This window comes from Nycticebus coucang, unplaced genomic scaffold (assembly GCF_027406575.1).
Source record: "Nycticebus coucang isolate mNycCou1 unplaced genomic scaffold, mNycCou1.pri scaffold_84, whole genome shotgun sequence".
In the NCBI taxonomy this organism is placed as follows: domain Eukaryota; kingdom Metazoa; phylum Chordata; class Mammalia; order Primates; family Lorisidae; genus Nycticebus; species Nycticebus coucang.
The window spans coordinates 239,072-254,107 of record NW_026515596.1 but is presented as its reverse complement, the minus strand read 5'-3'; the positions used below and the strand labels follow the sequence as shown (position 1 = coordinate 254,107).

Genomic DNA, 15,036 nt, shown 5'->3' with positions numbered 1-15,036 from the left:
ATAGTATAAAATAATATTGTTTTCCAAACTTTTACCCAGTGAATGAGCAGGAAGTGGAGGAAGAAGAGAAAAAGGAGGAAGATGTGGAAGAGCAAGAGGCAGAGGAAGAGGAAAAGGAAGAGGAGGAATAGGAAGAGGGAGAGGAGGAGGAAGAGGAGGAACACGAGGAGGAAGAGGAGGAGCAGGAAGAGGAGGAAGAAGAGGAGGAGAAGGAGGAGTCCAAACCAAGAGTGAAAATGATACTGCTAATGTTTTTAATCTCAGATTGATTATTCAGTATGAATTACTAAAAAGTTAATAAATCGTTCACCAAGTTGATTATTGGGGAGGATTAAAAAGTTTAGATAAAAGAATGCAATGAAAAAGGTCTGAATTTTTAGCCAAAAAGTCATGGCTCTTCCATCATGAAAAAGCACCAGTTCACACAGCACTGTCTGTGAGGAAGTTAAGAGCAAGCAACATCATTTTCACTCTTGGTTTGGACTCCTCCTTCTCCTTCTCCTCTTCCTCCTCCTCTTCTTCCTCCTCCTATTCTTCTTCCTCCTCCTCCTCTTCCTGCTCCTCCTTCTCTACATCTTCCTCTTCCTTCTTCTCCTCCTCCTCTTCCTCCTCCGTATCTTTTTCCTCCTCCTTCTCCTCCTTTTCCTCCTCCTCCTCTTTCTCCTCCTTCACCTTCTCTTCCTCCTCTTCTTCCTTCTCTTCTTTCTTTTTTTCCTCCTCCTAATCTACCTCCTCCAATTCCACTCCTGCTCTTCTTTCTTCCACTCTTTCCTGCTCATTTCAGCTCCTCCTCCTCCTTATTGTCATCCTCCTTGTTCTCCTCTGCATCCTCCTCTTCTTGTGGAGAATTGCCTGACTTCCGTTGTGCACTTTGATGCTTAGTTTCAGGCTTGTATTGGTATTTCATTTTTTTTTTAAGCAGTGATAAAACAACCCCAAACCTGGATTGTTTGCAAACATGGTTTTCAGAACAATTATAATATGTCTAATTTTACTTTTGCTGCTTTAAAGTCACTGGTATCTGCAATGAGAACTACAACTTCCAGGTTCTTAGGATTTACAATAGTATAAAATAATATTGTTTTCTAAATTTTTACCCAGTGAATGAGCAGGAAGTGGAGGAAGAAGAGAAAGGGGAGGAATATGAGGAAGAATAAGAGGCAGAGGAAGAGGAAAACAAAGAGGAGGAATAGGAAGAGGGAGAGGAGGAGGAAGAGGAGGAACACGAGGAGGAAGAGGAGTAGGAAGAGGAGGAAGAAGAGGAGGAGGAGAAGGAGGAAGAGGAAGAGGAGGAAAAGGAGGATGAAGAAGACGAGGAGGAGGAAAAAGATGAGGGAAAGGAAGAGGTGGAGGAGAAGAAGGAAGAGGAGGGTGAAGAGGAGGAGGAGGAAGAGGAGGAGGAGGAAGAAGAAGAGGAGGAAGAAGAGGAGGAGGAAGAGGAGAAGGAGAAGGAGGAGTCCAAACCAAGAGTGAAAATGATGTTGCTTGCTCTTAACTCCCTCACAGACAGTGCTGCGTGAACTGGTGCTTTTTCATGATGGAACAGCCATGACTTTTTGGCTAGAAATTCAGATCATTTTCATTGCATTCTTTTATCTAAACTTTTTAATCCTCCCCAATAATCAACTTGGTGAACGATTTATTAACTTTTTAGTAATTCATACTGAATAATCAATCTGAGATTAAAAACATTAGCAGTATCATTTTCACTCTTGGTTTGGACTCCTCCTTCTCCTCCTCTGCTTCCTCCTCTTCCTCGTCCTCCTCTTCCTCATCCTCCTCTTCCTCCTCCTCATTGTGTTGAATGGCCTGACTTTGATTGTGCACTTTCATGCTTAGTTTCAAACTTTTCCAACTTTTTATCCTCTGTCTTTATTTCTTCATGGAAGTTAGATGTATTTTCTCAAGATAGAGCTATTCAGCTTCACTTTTTTTTGCATGTCAGGAGAAGATTTGATTCCTCCATCAAATACGAACTGTAGTTTGCAGGTTAAAGAATGCTACACTGTCAGAAATTTGTTGAAGTGCATTCAAGATAGGAACTCTTCATCTGTCCTACAAAGTTTCTGCTGGGAAATCAGCTCCCAAGTAGCTAGGGCTACAGGTGAGCCACAGCTGTTAATGTGATAGAATTAGCCTTGTAGATCAGGTGGAGCTTATACAGGACAGCTTACAGCATTTTCTATTTTTTTTTTTAACATATGCTGCAGCTGTGGACAAGTGCCAGACAGAATCTTGGCAGGATTCTGTGGTGGAATATCTCTGCACATTATTACATCCATTGGCTTGTCTTTAGGAGGCTGGTCCACCTAAACTAAAAGTCATACAGGAGGCTCTGAAGCTCATTTAGAATTCAAGGGCATCAAGGCCAGAGTCCAGAAACATTATAAGTGAGTCAATGCTTCAATTTAATTGGACGATTTTCTTTGATTCATCACACTGTGGGCCAGCAGCACAGTCGCTTTTTTCTTCAAGCTCTCACATGAGGAAGTATTGCTCTCTGGAAAGCTAGATGTATCTGTCAAAAAATCAAACAGGATTAACACTCGTACTTAGCACGAATAAACCCATATTTCCTTAGAAATGAACTATAATGCTTAGTTTTATTGTCATTTCAGGTAATGTATTTCAATTCCTACTGCCAATAAAGAAACTATTACAATATTACCACAGGTGTTAAAATGGGAAATGCCTGTTGAGGTGTACTAGATTTATCTTAGGTCCTGATGGTCTTTCTCTATGCTAAATTTTCCCAAACAATGAAAATGTCATTAGACTAAGTGGTAATAACAAAATAAAAGTAAAAACATAATTCCATATACCTAGTTCTGCATAAGAATATACCTTCTAACATGGGTTGCTGGATGTTAAACATAGCTTACTCTTGGGAAATCCATTGACTAAGTCTATCAGTTTCTTTTGCTCAAGTTTCTATAATATCCATTACCTCATTTCATATTTACAGTAATCATAAAGAAACTTTCAGCCACATTTTTTAGATTAAGATATTGATGCTCAGTGGCATAGAACAATTGGCCAAAGATAACATAACATAGCTAGTGATATAGGAATTCGTAACCTGGAGGTTTCTTTTGTCTTTGATTTTAACATCTGCCTATCTGCTAATAATGCAAGTTGTTGTCAAATGATCTCATAGCACAGTAAAATTCTAGAAGTGTCTCAAGAATCAGGGAGCGGAAAAAAGAAAAATAAGAACATCAGTCCAGCCTCTACTACTTCTGAGATTTCTATTCCAGTTTCAACAATATATACTACATATATTAGACTTCCTTAGCTGGGCATTGTGGTGGGCATCTGTAGTCCAAGCTACTTGGAAGGCTGAGACAAGAGAATCACCTAAGCCCAGGAGTGGGAGATTGCTGTGAGCTGTGATGTCACAGAACTCTACTGTACCATGCTGCCTCTGATAACTTATAAAAGCTAGGAACTTATCACACACCTTATTTAACCCTACCATCCTGTTAAATACCCTGACCTGTTAGCAAGCCTTCTAAGAAATGATGGGAAACCCAGGGCTCTGTTGAGCCACATACCAGGCTTGCTTTCCTTCAGCTTGCATGGCTTTGAAGAAAACAACTGTGCCAGCATCTTCAGAGACATGAGTCAATTTTTCACAAAAAGCAACCCAATTATTGACAGTACCTGAGGGTTTATCCTGAGTATTTTATATTCCGGATGACTCTCCAAACAGGGCAGTGACGTGTCCTCCAAAGATGTTGCGGCAGTTTTTAATCACAAATTCCACAAGCTGATTAACGTATAAAAAGAAGCATTTATTTTCATATAACATGTTGATAAATTGCATTTTATATAGTAAACTGAAATTTAAGAAAGTGTATTCTATTTAACTTCTATAAGACATTGTCTTTCAGAATAAATACCTTCCATTTCCTTTACTAATGGTGATTCAGTTCCCCAGCAAGTATAATACAAAAACTTCATTACCTTTTCTGCAGAGGTCATTTCTTCTCTGCTTGCAGAAGGATGCCATATAATACTTGGAGCCATACACACCCCTAAGTGTAAAGCATCCATTTCATTTGCCGCGGAGAGTTCAGCGATACTACTTAACACCAGGAACACGTACCGTATGAGAACAACGTTTGCTCTTGGTAGCTGGTCTAATAGCCTAAATACAGAAAAATGCACTCGGTAAGCAAGGCAATTTATTTCAATCTTGTAAAGGCAGGCAACACTAACTTTGCATGAGGTACAAGGCAAATAGGAACCCAGCTCAGATACCCAAGTTTCAGTTAATGTGGAACCCAATGAAGTGAGAACTGCAGGGAATCAATGAGAAAAGAAACGCTGGAGATTTTTTTTTGGGGGGGCATATTTATACACTGTCTTCACAACACAATGAAACCTTAGTAGAATTCAGATAAGTATCATTTAAAAACGAATACCCTTCATGAAATACTTTCCTGAAACTAGCTCAATATGTTGAAGCTTAGGTAAATCTTGCAACATTTAGATTACTCTCAACCACAACCCACCAAAACCTTTCTGATGAAATTAAACAGTAATTAATTTTAAATTACTCCTTTATTTTTAACTGGCAACACAGAAATGCTGTCTCTAGGTGAAGAACCAAATCCCAGCTGTAAAGACCACCCGGTCCATTCTGAGAGTTCATTGTCTGCTCCACCATCTTCTGTGGTTGATTTTGTTCCAAATATTGCCTCATTCCCTTTTTTTTTTTTTTTTGAGAAAGAGCCTCACTATGTCACCCTGGGTAGAGTGTTGCAGTATCAGTTGTCAGTTGTCACAGCAACCTCAAACTCTTGGGCTCAAGCTACTCTCTTTGTCCAGCCCTTTAAGCAGCTGGGACTACAGCCACCTGCCACAATGCCCAGCCATTTTTTCTTTTTTGGGGGCAGGTGTTTCGCCATTGTTTAGCTGGCCCAAGCCGTGTTCAAACCTGGATCTTTCAGTGCATGTGTCTGGCGCCATAACCACTGTGCAACAGGATGCCGAGCCAAATCTTACCTCCTTTCTATCACTTTTTAAATATGTGTCAAGTTTTCATTACTTTCTTTTCTACTATTCTCATTTGGTAATTGCTAAGAGATTCTTTTTTTCTTTTCTTTTTCTCTCTCTTTTTATCTCTTAACAATTTTTTTTTATTAAATCATAACTGGGTACATTAATGCATTTATGGGGTACAATGTGCTGATTTTGTGTACAATTTAGAATGCTTACATTAAACTGGTTAACATAACCTTCACCTCACTTTCTTAATGATAGTGTTAAGACATTTATACTCTACTCTTAATTGATTGACATGTACCCTTGCAATATACACCCTAGGTGAAGTTCCACCAATTACCCACCCTCCACACGTCCTCTTCCCTTCCTTCTCCTCACTCTCCTCTTCCCTCTTTCATTCTGGGCTACAGTTGTGTTTACCTGATTATTTACCAAAATATTGTATTACTCCTACTCAGAAAACATGGACAAGCTGATATTCATGGTTGTTGCTTTTTAAATAAAAGAATCTGCAACCTGAGGAAAACAAGCTGGTCTGACTCCTGTTGTACAAATCACAGAAAAGACTTTCTTCAGCATAATAGTCTGAAAAGAAGTATAATCCCTCTGAGGAGGAATTATGCAGGACTTTCAAATGGACCAAAAGATTACTGGGTGTATTGTATATAAAATAAGGCATCTAGTTAACGCTTTGGGGATACTATGGGATCCTTAAGCCTTTTCACAACCAGCACTGTTTACATCTCTGTCAGTTGAAGATAACTGTTAGCAGTGTACATAAAACATGGCCAAAGAATTGAAAACTCTGTCTGGTACAGAGTCAACAGATTTCTCTGAACCCTTGCTCTGGTAGAAAGCGGGATATTTGCATCATTTTGTAAATTTATTTCAGTATTTCTGGCTCAATTTGGTTCAAATACGTAAGGTTTCATAATGTGCAATCTATAAAGATGGCTACACTATCTTACTGATTTCCTTATTATTAATTTAACCAGAAGCATTGATATGCATTTATTTCATATTTTCATGAGAGACATAATATTTTATTTTATCTCACTTTATTTTATTTGTGTATGTATGTATTTATTTATTTATTTTGAGACAGAGTCTCACTATGTCTCCCTTAGTAGAGTGCTGTGGCATCACAGCTCACAGCAACTGCACAGCCTTGATCTTAAGCAATTCTCTTGCCTCAGGCTCCCAAAAAGCTCCTCAGGCACTCAACACAATGCTGGGCTATTTTTGTTGTTGTTGTTGTTATTGTTGTTTGGGACAGGCCAGGTTTGAACTTGCCAGTCCCGGTGTATGTGGCCATCATTCTGGCCTCTGAGCTACAGGGTCTGAGCCAACATAGCCTTTTAAAAAATATTTATCTTTTAATGGTACACAGGATAAATACATATATGAATGATATGTGTATTATAAATATAGATAAATGATATTGTGAACAATGACCAAACAAATATGTAGATTTTGATGCTATCTAAATGGCTTACACCAAACCCTAATGGAAGTGGAGTTATGATTATGCCACATGGCTTAGTTCCTGGTATCTTCAATATCTGTACTATGTTCCAACAATCCCCAAAAGTATGCATATAATTCATATTTAAAAGATGTTCAAGGAAAAATATCTATACTAAACAATAACATGCACGTAAATGATAATGAGTGTCCTGAATTTTCACAGAACACACACTCTTTAGTCAGAGTAAATAAACATTTCTTTTCTATTCTCTTATCATGTTGGATATATCCAAGAAAGGACTATCGAATTGGTCCCAAAATTTCCCTTGGCACGAGAAGAAACAATTTACTTTTTGTGATCATACTGACACTATACATCTCCCTTTTTTACTGACATGACTCAAGAAGCTGAGCTGAGTGATTCTCTGCTTTGTTCCCACAGTGTTCTCTAAATATCTCTTTTATAGGACAGATTATACTGCACTGACAGTAATTTCTTGGTTTATCTATCTTTCCCAAACTGAATTTCTTGAGAAGAGGAAATAAGTCATTTTCTCTCTATGACTTCAGTTCAAGAATTAATAGAGATGTTTAATTACTTTGATATTTACCAAAATTAAGATCATAAATTGTAGCCTGTGTTATGCTGCATTAATTCACTTCCAAAAACCACAGTTGACTCCCCTTTCTGACTCTTCCATGCAAGTTTCAATTTGCAAGTCTTATTGGGGTTTCTGGCAGGGTTCCATTTGATTGTGTCTGTAGAGATTTTACATTTCTTCATTTTTGTGTCTCTCAAAAATTTCATAGTGACCCACATAACAGCTAGTGAATTAATGAATAATAGCTCTTTTTATTCATTAAAAGTCAGGTACACAGAAGGGGCACAATGTTCAAGCATTTCATGCTTATTGGATTAGTGAGAAAACAATGACAGTGACAAGCTAATAGAAGCCAACTTCTAACCTGCTTCCCATGAATATAACTTTGAGTTTTAGTAGACAAATTATAAAATGTAAGGTATAAAATTAATTTTTGAGACATAAATGTTAAAATAATTACCTTTTAATTTTTTCAATTTTCTGTCTGTCGCTGCTTTTCTCCATTACGGACAGCCACTCGTGGTAGAGACTTTTTGCAAAAATGCTTTCCGGAATGTTTTTTAGAAAAATCCTTACACAGAGGAAAAACAATGTGTTAAGGCATTATTCTCATATCAAGTATATGCCAGAGAAGCCAGAAAGAATATAACTTGTTTCAAAGTTTAGTGAAGTCCTCCCTTCCACGAACTACACAGAATTCTGTGCCAATTCACCACTGACTTTTCAACAAAGAAATGAATGCTTTGATTTTTTTTTCCCAAATAAACCCGTAGGAATAACTAAAGTCAGAATAATGTGGGAAAGCTAAAGGACTCTATATTTGGGTGGAACCTCCTCTGTGTACACATTTTAGCAGACTTGTACGACATCCTATGTTCTGGTGTTAAGGTGGTCTTCATGCCATCAGTATATGATATGGGAATGTTAAAAGAGCAAGTTTGACTTCACTTTACTGTTTACTCTTTTTCTGTTATGTTCCATTACCTTCAAAACCGGTTCCTCTTCTGTGTCCCTCCATTGTATAACTATGAATGCACTCCTCTAAAATTGTTAGTGATGTAAGTTACTAACTACACTGGTGATTATCCCTTTTTATGATCATGTTGTTTCTGACCCTCACCTGCGAGTCCCCCTCCCTACATTACCTTAGGAGATTGTAGATTGTATTTTTTTGTGAAAATAAATTACTAAGTGCTCTTGTGATCATAGCCTAATAAACTGACTAACACACCTCACTCTCTGTTGCTTTCGCTTCTGGAATTATGCATGCTTGACCCCCTAGAAAAGTTTTGCCTTCTAAAATTCAGAGCCTCGCTCAATTCAGGGTTGCACTCAGAAACTTCATTTTAAGACACTGGGGCAGTTGCCAGCCAGCTCTTCAATAAAAGTTCTCCTCTTTAATTTGACTTGTCTGGTGGTGTGGTCTTTGAGGGGACTCCTGGACATAACATTATAGAGATTCCAGGGAGGTTCTCCAGACACTGACACTGCCGCTACTCAGGCGGCCTCCAGGGTGAGCTTTCGTTAGAAGCCCCCTGGAAACTTTCCAGGGACCCTATAGTACCCAGTGCCCTCAGGAGAAAAGCTGACAATCACTCATAAATTCTGCCAAAGTCCACCTCCGGAGGGAAGAAATTTAAACACCTATATCTGCCTAGTGTCTGCAAACATGAGTGTAACAACTTGTTGTGTACATTTCTTGTTGTGCTTATTTGTTCTTGTAGACCACTGTGATAATATATAACTGTTTGTTGTATTTGTTTGTTGTGAGTTGTGTAGGGCCTTTAGGAACCTCTGAGGGAAAGCCAAAGGGGATGGAGCTGTGGACAGGAACCCCAGGTTGCTGGGCTATTGGCCAGTCAGAGACTGTCAGAAGCATGTGTCAGTAGAGCATCCCACTCCTGAAAATGCTGGAAGAAAAACCAATGGTGAGTTTTAGCACAGCCAGAGACAGCAAGACATTTCTGCTGCTGAGACATCGTTGCTGTGGCCTCAGTCCACGGGGTAATTGGGGTTCAGAGGGCAGGTGAAAAGGGACTTTGATTTCTATCCTCAAGAATGATGCCTGAGGTTGGTCCTGTAAACCTGTGAGACAGTAACCTCATACTCCTGGGCTTTGGGCCTGTCAGAAGCAGGAACCCTGGGTTACTGAGCTATTGGCCCATTGGGGGCTCCCACACAACAGTGGGATGCTGATGGGGACCCCTAACCACAGTTACACAAAATTACATATTTTAGTTCATTCCTGTTCCATTTATGTCTTATGCATTTAGTTAATATATTTTAGTTTGTACTTTTGCTTTTTTACAACATAGTGTTTTCATCACCAAAACCAGACTCAGCCCTAAGCTGTCTTTTCAAACATTTGAAGGATATTTTTCCACAGACAGAGTTCTCCAAGGAACACCTTAGGACCCTTTGTGAACTTGAGTGATGAGCTTTTAATGTGGGATGCCCCCCTATTCATTCACAGGTGCTTTTGAGCCTTTTCTCTAACAAGTTTAGAAAACAGCCTCAGAGAATCTAGTCAAGATGACTGGTGGAGATGGATGAGACCACCTTGGGAGGGAGAGTTCAGATGCACCTGGTGGTTTCTGCTAATCCTCCAGGTCCCCTTGATGAGTCTTCAGGGAGTCAAACACAGGGAGGAACTGGCATGCAGGAACAGGCACCTATACAGGCAGACGTCTAAGACAAGGTAAGATCCATCTGGGGTTCCCACAATTTGGGTGGAAGTGGGGGGTCTGATCAACCTCTGAGTCTGTTGAGTGGTGTACGAGTGTGTGTATTGGTTCTGAGCGTATAGAAATGTGAGAGTAAGTGTGGACTAATAGACATAGTTCATGTCAGGCCCTTGTCTGTCTTGTTATTTTATGTCATTTGTTCAGGGTTCATGGGAAAATTGGTCTCAGCCTGAAACAAACAGTCTTGGAGACATTTGTGAGTGGATTGCAGATCTTTTCATTCAAGGGATCCTTCAAGACTTTGCTCCTTCTGAGATCTCCTTCTTTACCTACTTGCTCTTATGTGTCCTACAACGCTCACCACTTGGTGTGCCTTTGACCTGGCAATCACTGGTCTCTTCATCCGTATTATTGCTATTTGGCTTGGTAGTGCTGCCCCTCCAGAGTACTCCTCCAAATGGTGTGTGGCTCTGACTACTTGTTTTATCTCTTTGTGGCGACCTTGTTCATACTTCTGTCCCCACCCAGTGTATTTTTCCCAGCTAGTTCTAATTCTTCTACATCTCCCTAGCTCGTTGATGCCTCATCCTCACCAGACTTTGGGTCCCTCTTTTTTCCATCATCTGGGGAAGACTCTTCCATCATAGCAGTAGCTCTTGACATGAGGCCCTCTCTTTTTCCTAGTCTAGGGAGGTCTCTATTGCAGGAAGTGATGACACTGTTGAACTACATAAAGACCCTGGAGACTTGTCTGTTCCATTCTCCCACTATTCAGAGTTATTACTCAGAGTGTCTTTCCTTCCAGGATTCTCACTCAGCATTTGCCCCATTGTGGTACTCTTGGTTCCCATCAGTCAAGAGAAAGGAATTGTGTAGTTTTTATAATATTATTATCCCCTGTTGCCTCCAAAATTTCCATCCTGTTGACTTGTTAGTACATGTATTTTGTCAGCCTATCACATTTCCTGTAAGCCTTCATTCTTATGCAGGCAACAGGGTTGTTGCCGGAATGGCAATGATGACTGATTAGAAATTCAGACATATTAAAAGGAGTTCTGATTCCTTTCACTGCCTATAAAGACAAGCCCACTCCTTTTAATTGACACCTGCTATTAAAGGTGCCATTAAAGGACAAGAGAAGGCCACTCAACGTCAAGTGAGAATCTAAGGTATTTCAAAAAACATCAATGTCCTCATGTCACTCTATTATTATACTTTTATTCTTGTCAGAGAAGTAATAAGAAAAAAAATAGATCGATTCCAAGGCATTGCCTGTTCTATCGTATCTTCCACTAGACATGTGCCTGGATGATTGTCATTCAGGCTTATTGTCACAAAACCTAACCATTTGGGGGTTAGGCTATTGAGTTTTCTAATTCCAAACTAATTTGAACTATTGCACCCATTTTAAAAGTCAGATAGAGAAGAGGAAAATTTGTGATTTCGAAATAGAGCAATTCTTTTAAAAACCTCCATAGAAAACATACTCATGATTGCTCTTGAAGAACAACATTAAATCTTACAACTATCCTTGAATGAAAATAACTTGGAACCATCTTAACTAACTCTGCCACAGTTGGAATAACAACTTAGGAGAGGTTCTGAATTGCAGTCATGAACCCCCAGCACATGACTAAACATCTCTTGTCTTTCAAAGCAGAACCTAGGCCTCAGAAGAATTTCACAATTCATTTGAGCTGAGATTTCACAACTAAAGAGAAATGTCTCCTGAAAAGTCAGATGTATCCAAGTTAGCAAATCTCAAGCAATTTTTGTCCAATCACACTGGGAAGACTTATACTTCTATTTCAGTAAAACCAGAAGACTATGTTAATTAGTCGCATGTAAGCACTCCAATTTCTACAGATAATCAAGACATTGAATCCCATCATGACAAAATTGTATTTATGATTTGTGTACAAATGACTTAACGAAAAAAAAACATGAGTGAAATATTAAAAGAATACTTAAGTGCCATTTCAAAACAGACTTAAAAATAAGAAAACAGAAGTTTACAAAGTTGTGGTGAAAAATATGTCCCTTTTCACAACCACTTAGAGAAAATGGGTGTAAAACGCAGTTGTACAATAAAACTTCAATTACCCAAAATCCATTTAACCAGATTCTTCAATCATTATGATTCTTTTTTTTTTGCCCTTTTAAAAAAAATAATATTCTTGTCATTCGAATCACAATTTAGCACTTAAAATACCATTGTTCTTTGCAATAGACTCAGCAATTTCGTACATTTTAAGAAGTGTATTTTTATGAAAAACAGTATGCTGAGAAGATAGTTTGAGACAGCCTGATTTTCTTAAAAAAAGAGATGGAAGAAAACCTAATTTCATGAAGAACATTTATTATGCCAATGTACATGCACAATATACATATCCTTGGCATATATAATTCGCTTAAAGGACCATGTATGTCTGTATTATATTCCAGGATGGAAGAATTAGTACAAACCCTTTGCAAAACTGAATACATGACAATAAATCAAGTTCTCCATTTTTTTGAGTGATATTTATTTGAAAATGTCTAAATCAGGATTTGTTGAAGAAGAGACATGGCCCATGTATGAAGAAATGTGATTGATCATAAAGTCATGAAGTAAGATTGTCTAACAAGAGGGCCACTCTGCTGAACTAGAGGTAGGCAAGATTCATTGTCATCATGTTTCCCTGAGATTCAGGCTGAGGGCTGGTCTCTACCACTGGCTCTGGTTGAATCCAATCCTTTGGGAGATGAAGGCCTAAGAAAGTCTTGTAGAAGCTATTGCCAGGGACAGAAGCTGTGCTAAAAGCTGATTTTATGTCTAGGTTTTCAAAAAATAAATACATGATCGACTTTTAATCTTCTAAAACAAACAAACTTTCAATGCCAAATCCGATATCCAGGTAAACTGGGTTTCATTTATGATGGTTAAAATAAATACTTTAATGACATTCACATGTTGAAGAAATTTGCCATAACCAAAGCAACTCTTCAGGATATTCCCAGAACTATCATCCATAATGATAAGCCAAATCCTGTACCACAAAAGTAAACTCATTCAGAAACTTTTGATCAAACTCCAACTTCCACAGTGATGAAAGGATTAAAAATGTCTACTGGACTTTTGAAAAACTCAATACCCAAAATTTTACCAGACTTATCAATATTCTCCATTAATGTGAATGGCTTAAACTGTCCTCTAAAGAGGCAAAGGTTGGCTGACTGGATACAAAAACTCAGGCCAGATATTTGCTGCATACAAGAATCACATCTTAACTTCAAAGATAAATATAGACTCAGTGTGAAATGATGGTCGTCCATATTTCAGGCAAATGGTAATCAGAAAAAAGCAGGTGTTGCAATTCTATTAGCAGATACAATAGGCTTTAACCCAACAAATGTAAGAAAGGATAAGAATGGTCACTTCATATTTGTTAAGGGTAATACTCAATATGATGAGATTTCAATTATTAATATTTAAGCACCCAACCAAAATGCGCCTCAACTTATAAGTGAAACGCTAACAGACAAGAGCAACTTGATTTCCTCCAGCTCCATAATGTCGGAGATTTCAACACTCTTTTGACATTGTTGGATAGATCCTCCAATAAGAAGCTGAGCAAAGAAATTTTAAAATTAAACCTAACCAACATTTGGATTTAGCAGACATCTACAGAATATTTCATCACAACAAAACTGAATACACATACTTCTCATCAGCCCACGGGACATACTCCAAAATCGATCACATCTTAGGTCACAAGTCTAACCTCAGTAAATTTAAAGGAATAGAAATTATTCTTTGCATCTTCTCAGACCACCATGGAATAACAGTTGAACTCAGTAACAGCAGGAATCTGCATATTCATACAAAAACATGGAAGTTAAATAACCTTATGCTGAACGATAGCTGAGTCATAGATGAGATTAAGAAGGATAACCTGAAATTTTTAAAACAAACGACAATGAAGACACAAATTATCAGAACCTCTGGAATGCTGCAAAGGCAGTCCTAAGAGGGAAATTTATAGCACTGCGAGCTTTCCCCAAGAGAATGAAAAGAGAGGAAGTTAACAACTTAATGAGACATCTCAAGTAACTGGAAAAGGAAGAACATTCCAACCCAAGACCCAGTAGAAGAAAAGAAATAACCAAAATTAGAGCAGAATTAAATGAAATTGAAAAAAAAAAGAATTATACAACAGATCAATAAATCAAAAAGTTGTTTTTTTGAAAATGTCAATAAACAGATAAACCTTTGACTAACCAAATCAGGAAGAAAAGAGTAAAATCTCTAATTTCATTAATCAGAAATGACTAAGAGGAAATAACCATAGACTCCTCAGAAATTCAAAAAATCCTTAATGAATATTACAAGAAACTTTATTCTCAGAAATATGAAAATCTGAAGCAAATTGAAAAATACTTGGAAGCACCTCACCTTGCACAATTTAGCCAGAATGAAGTGGAAATGTTGAACAGCCCTATATCAAGTTCTGAAATACTATCAACCATACAACATCTCCCTAAAATGAAAAGCCCGGGACCAGATGGCTTCACATCAAAATTCTACCAAACCTTTAAAGAGGAAGTAGTATCTATATTACTCATCCTGTTCCAAAATATAGAAAAAGAATGAAGACTACCCAACACGTTCTATGAAGCAAACATCACCCTGATCCCCAAGCCAGAAGAAGACCCAACAAGAAAAGAAAATTATAGACCAATATCACTAATAAATATAGATGCAAAAATATTCAATAAGATCCTAACTAACAGAATCCAGCAACACATCTAACAAATTATACATCATGATCAATTTGCTTTTCTCCCAGGGTCTCAAGGATGGTTCAATATACGTAAAACTATAAGTATAATTCAGCACATTAAACAAATTAAAAAACAAAGAACATATAATTCTCTCAATTGATGCAGAAAACCTTTAGATAATATCCAGCATTCCTTCATGATCAGAACACTTAAGAAAATTAGAAAGGGGAAAGGGAGGGGAGGGAGGGTGGAGGGAGGGGGAAGGAGGGGCATTAATGGGATTACACCTGCGGTGCATCTTACAGGGGTATATGTAAATCCTAGTAAATGTGGAATGTAAAGATCCATTTTCTTAGCAAAATAACTAAGAAAATGCTACAAAAGCTATGTTAACTAATGTGATGAAAATGTGTCAAACGATCTATGAACCAAGTGTATGGTGCCCCAGGATCACACTAATGTACACAGCTATAGTTTAATAAAAATAAATAAATAAATAAATAAATAAA

At 38.0% G+C, this 15,036-nt stretch overlaps 2 long non-coding RNA genes across 2 annotated transcripts; both read right to left on the bottom strand.

The window, feature by feature from the left end:
• Positions 1-2,399: 2,399 nt before the first annotated feature.
• On the bottom strand, positions 2,400-4,069 carry LOC128579604 (uncharacterized). The gene is made up of 3 exons (XR_008378217.1): positions 3,967-4,069; positions 3,664-3,769; positions 2,400-2,518 (listed from the first exon to the last, which is right to left on the bottom strand). It is a non-coding gene; the product is annotated as an uncharacterized LOC128579604 (long non-coding RNA).
• Positions 4,070-4,088: 19 nt separating this feature from the next.
• LOC128579603 (uncharacterized) lies at positions 4,089-13,545 on the bottom strand. Its single transcript, XR_008378216.1, has 3 exons — positions 13,468-13,545; positions 7,540-7,650; positions 4,089-4,150 (listed from the first exon to the last, which is right to left on the bottom strand). It is a non-coding gene; the product is annotated as an uncharacterized LOC128579603 (long non-coding RNA).
• Between the last annotated feature and the right edge of the window lie 1,491 nt (positions 13,546-15,036).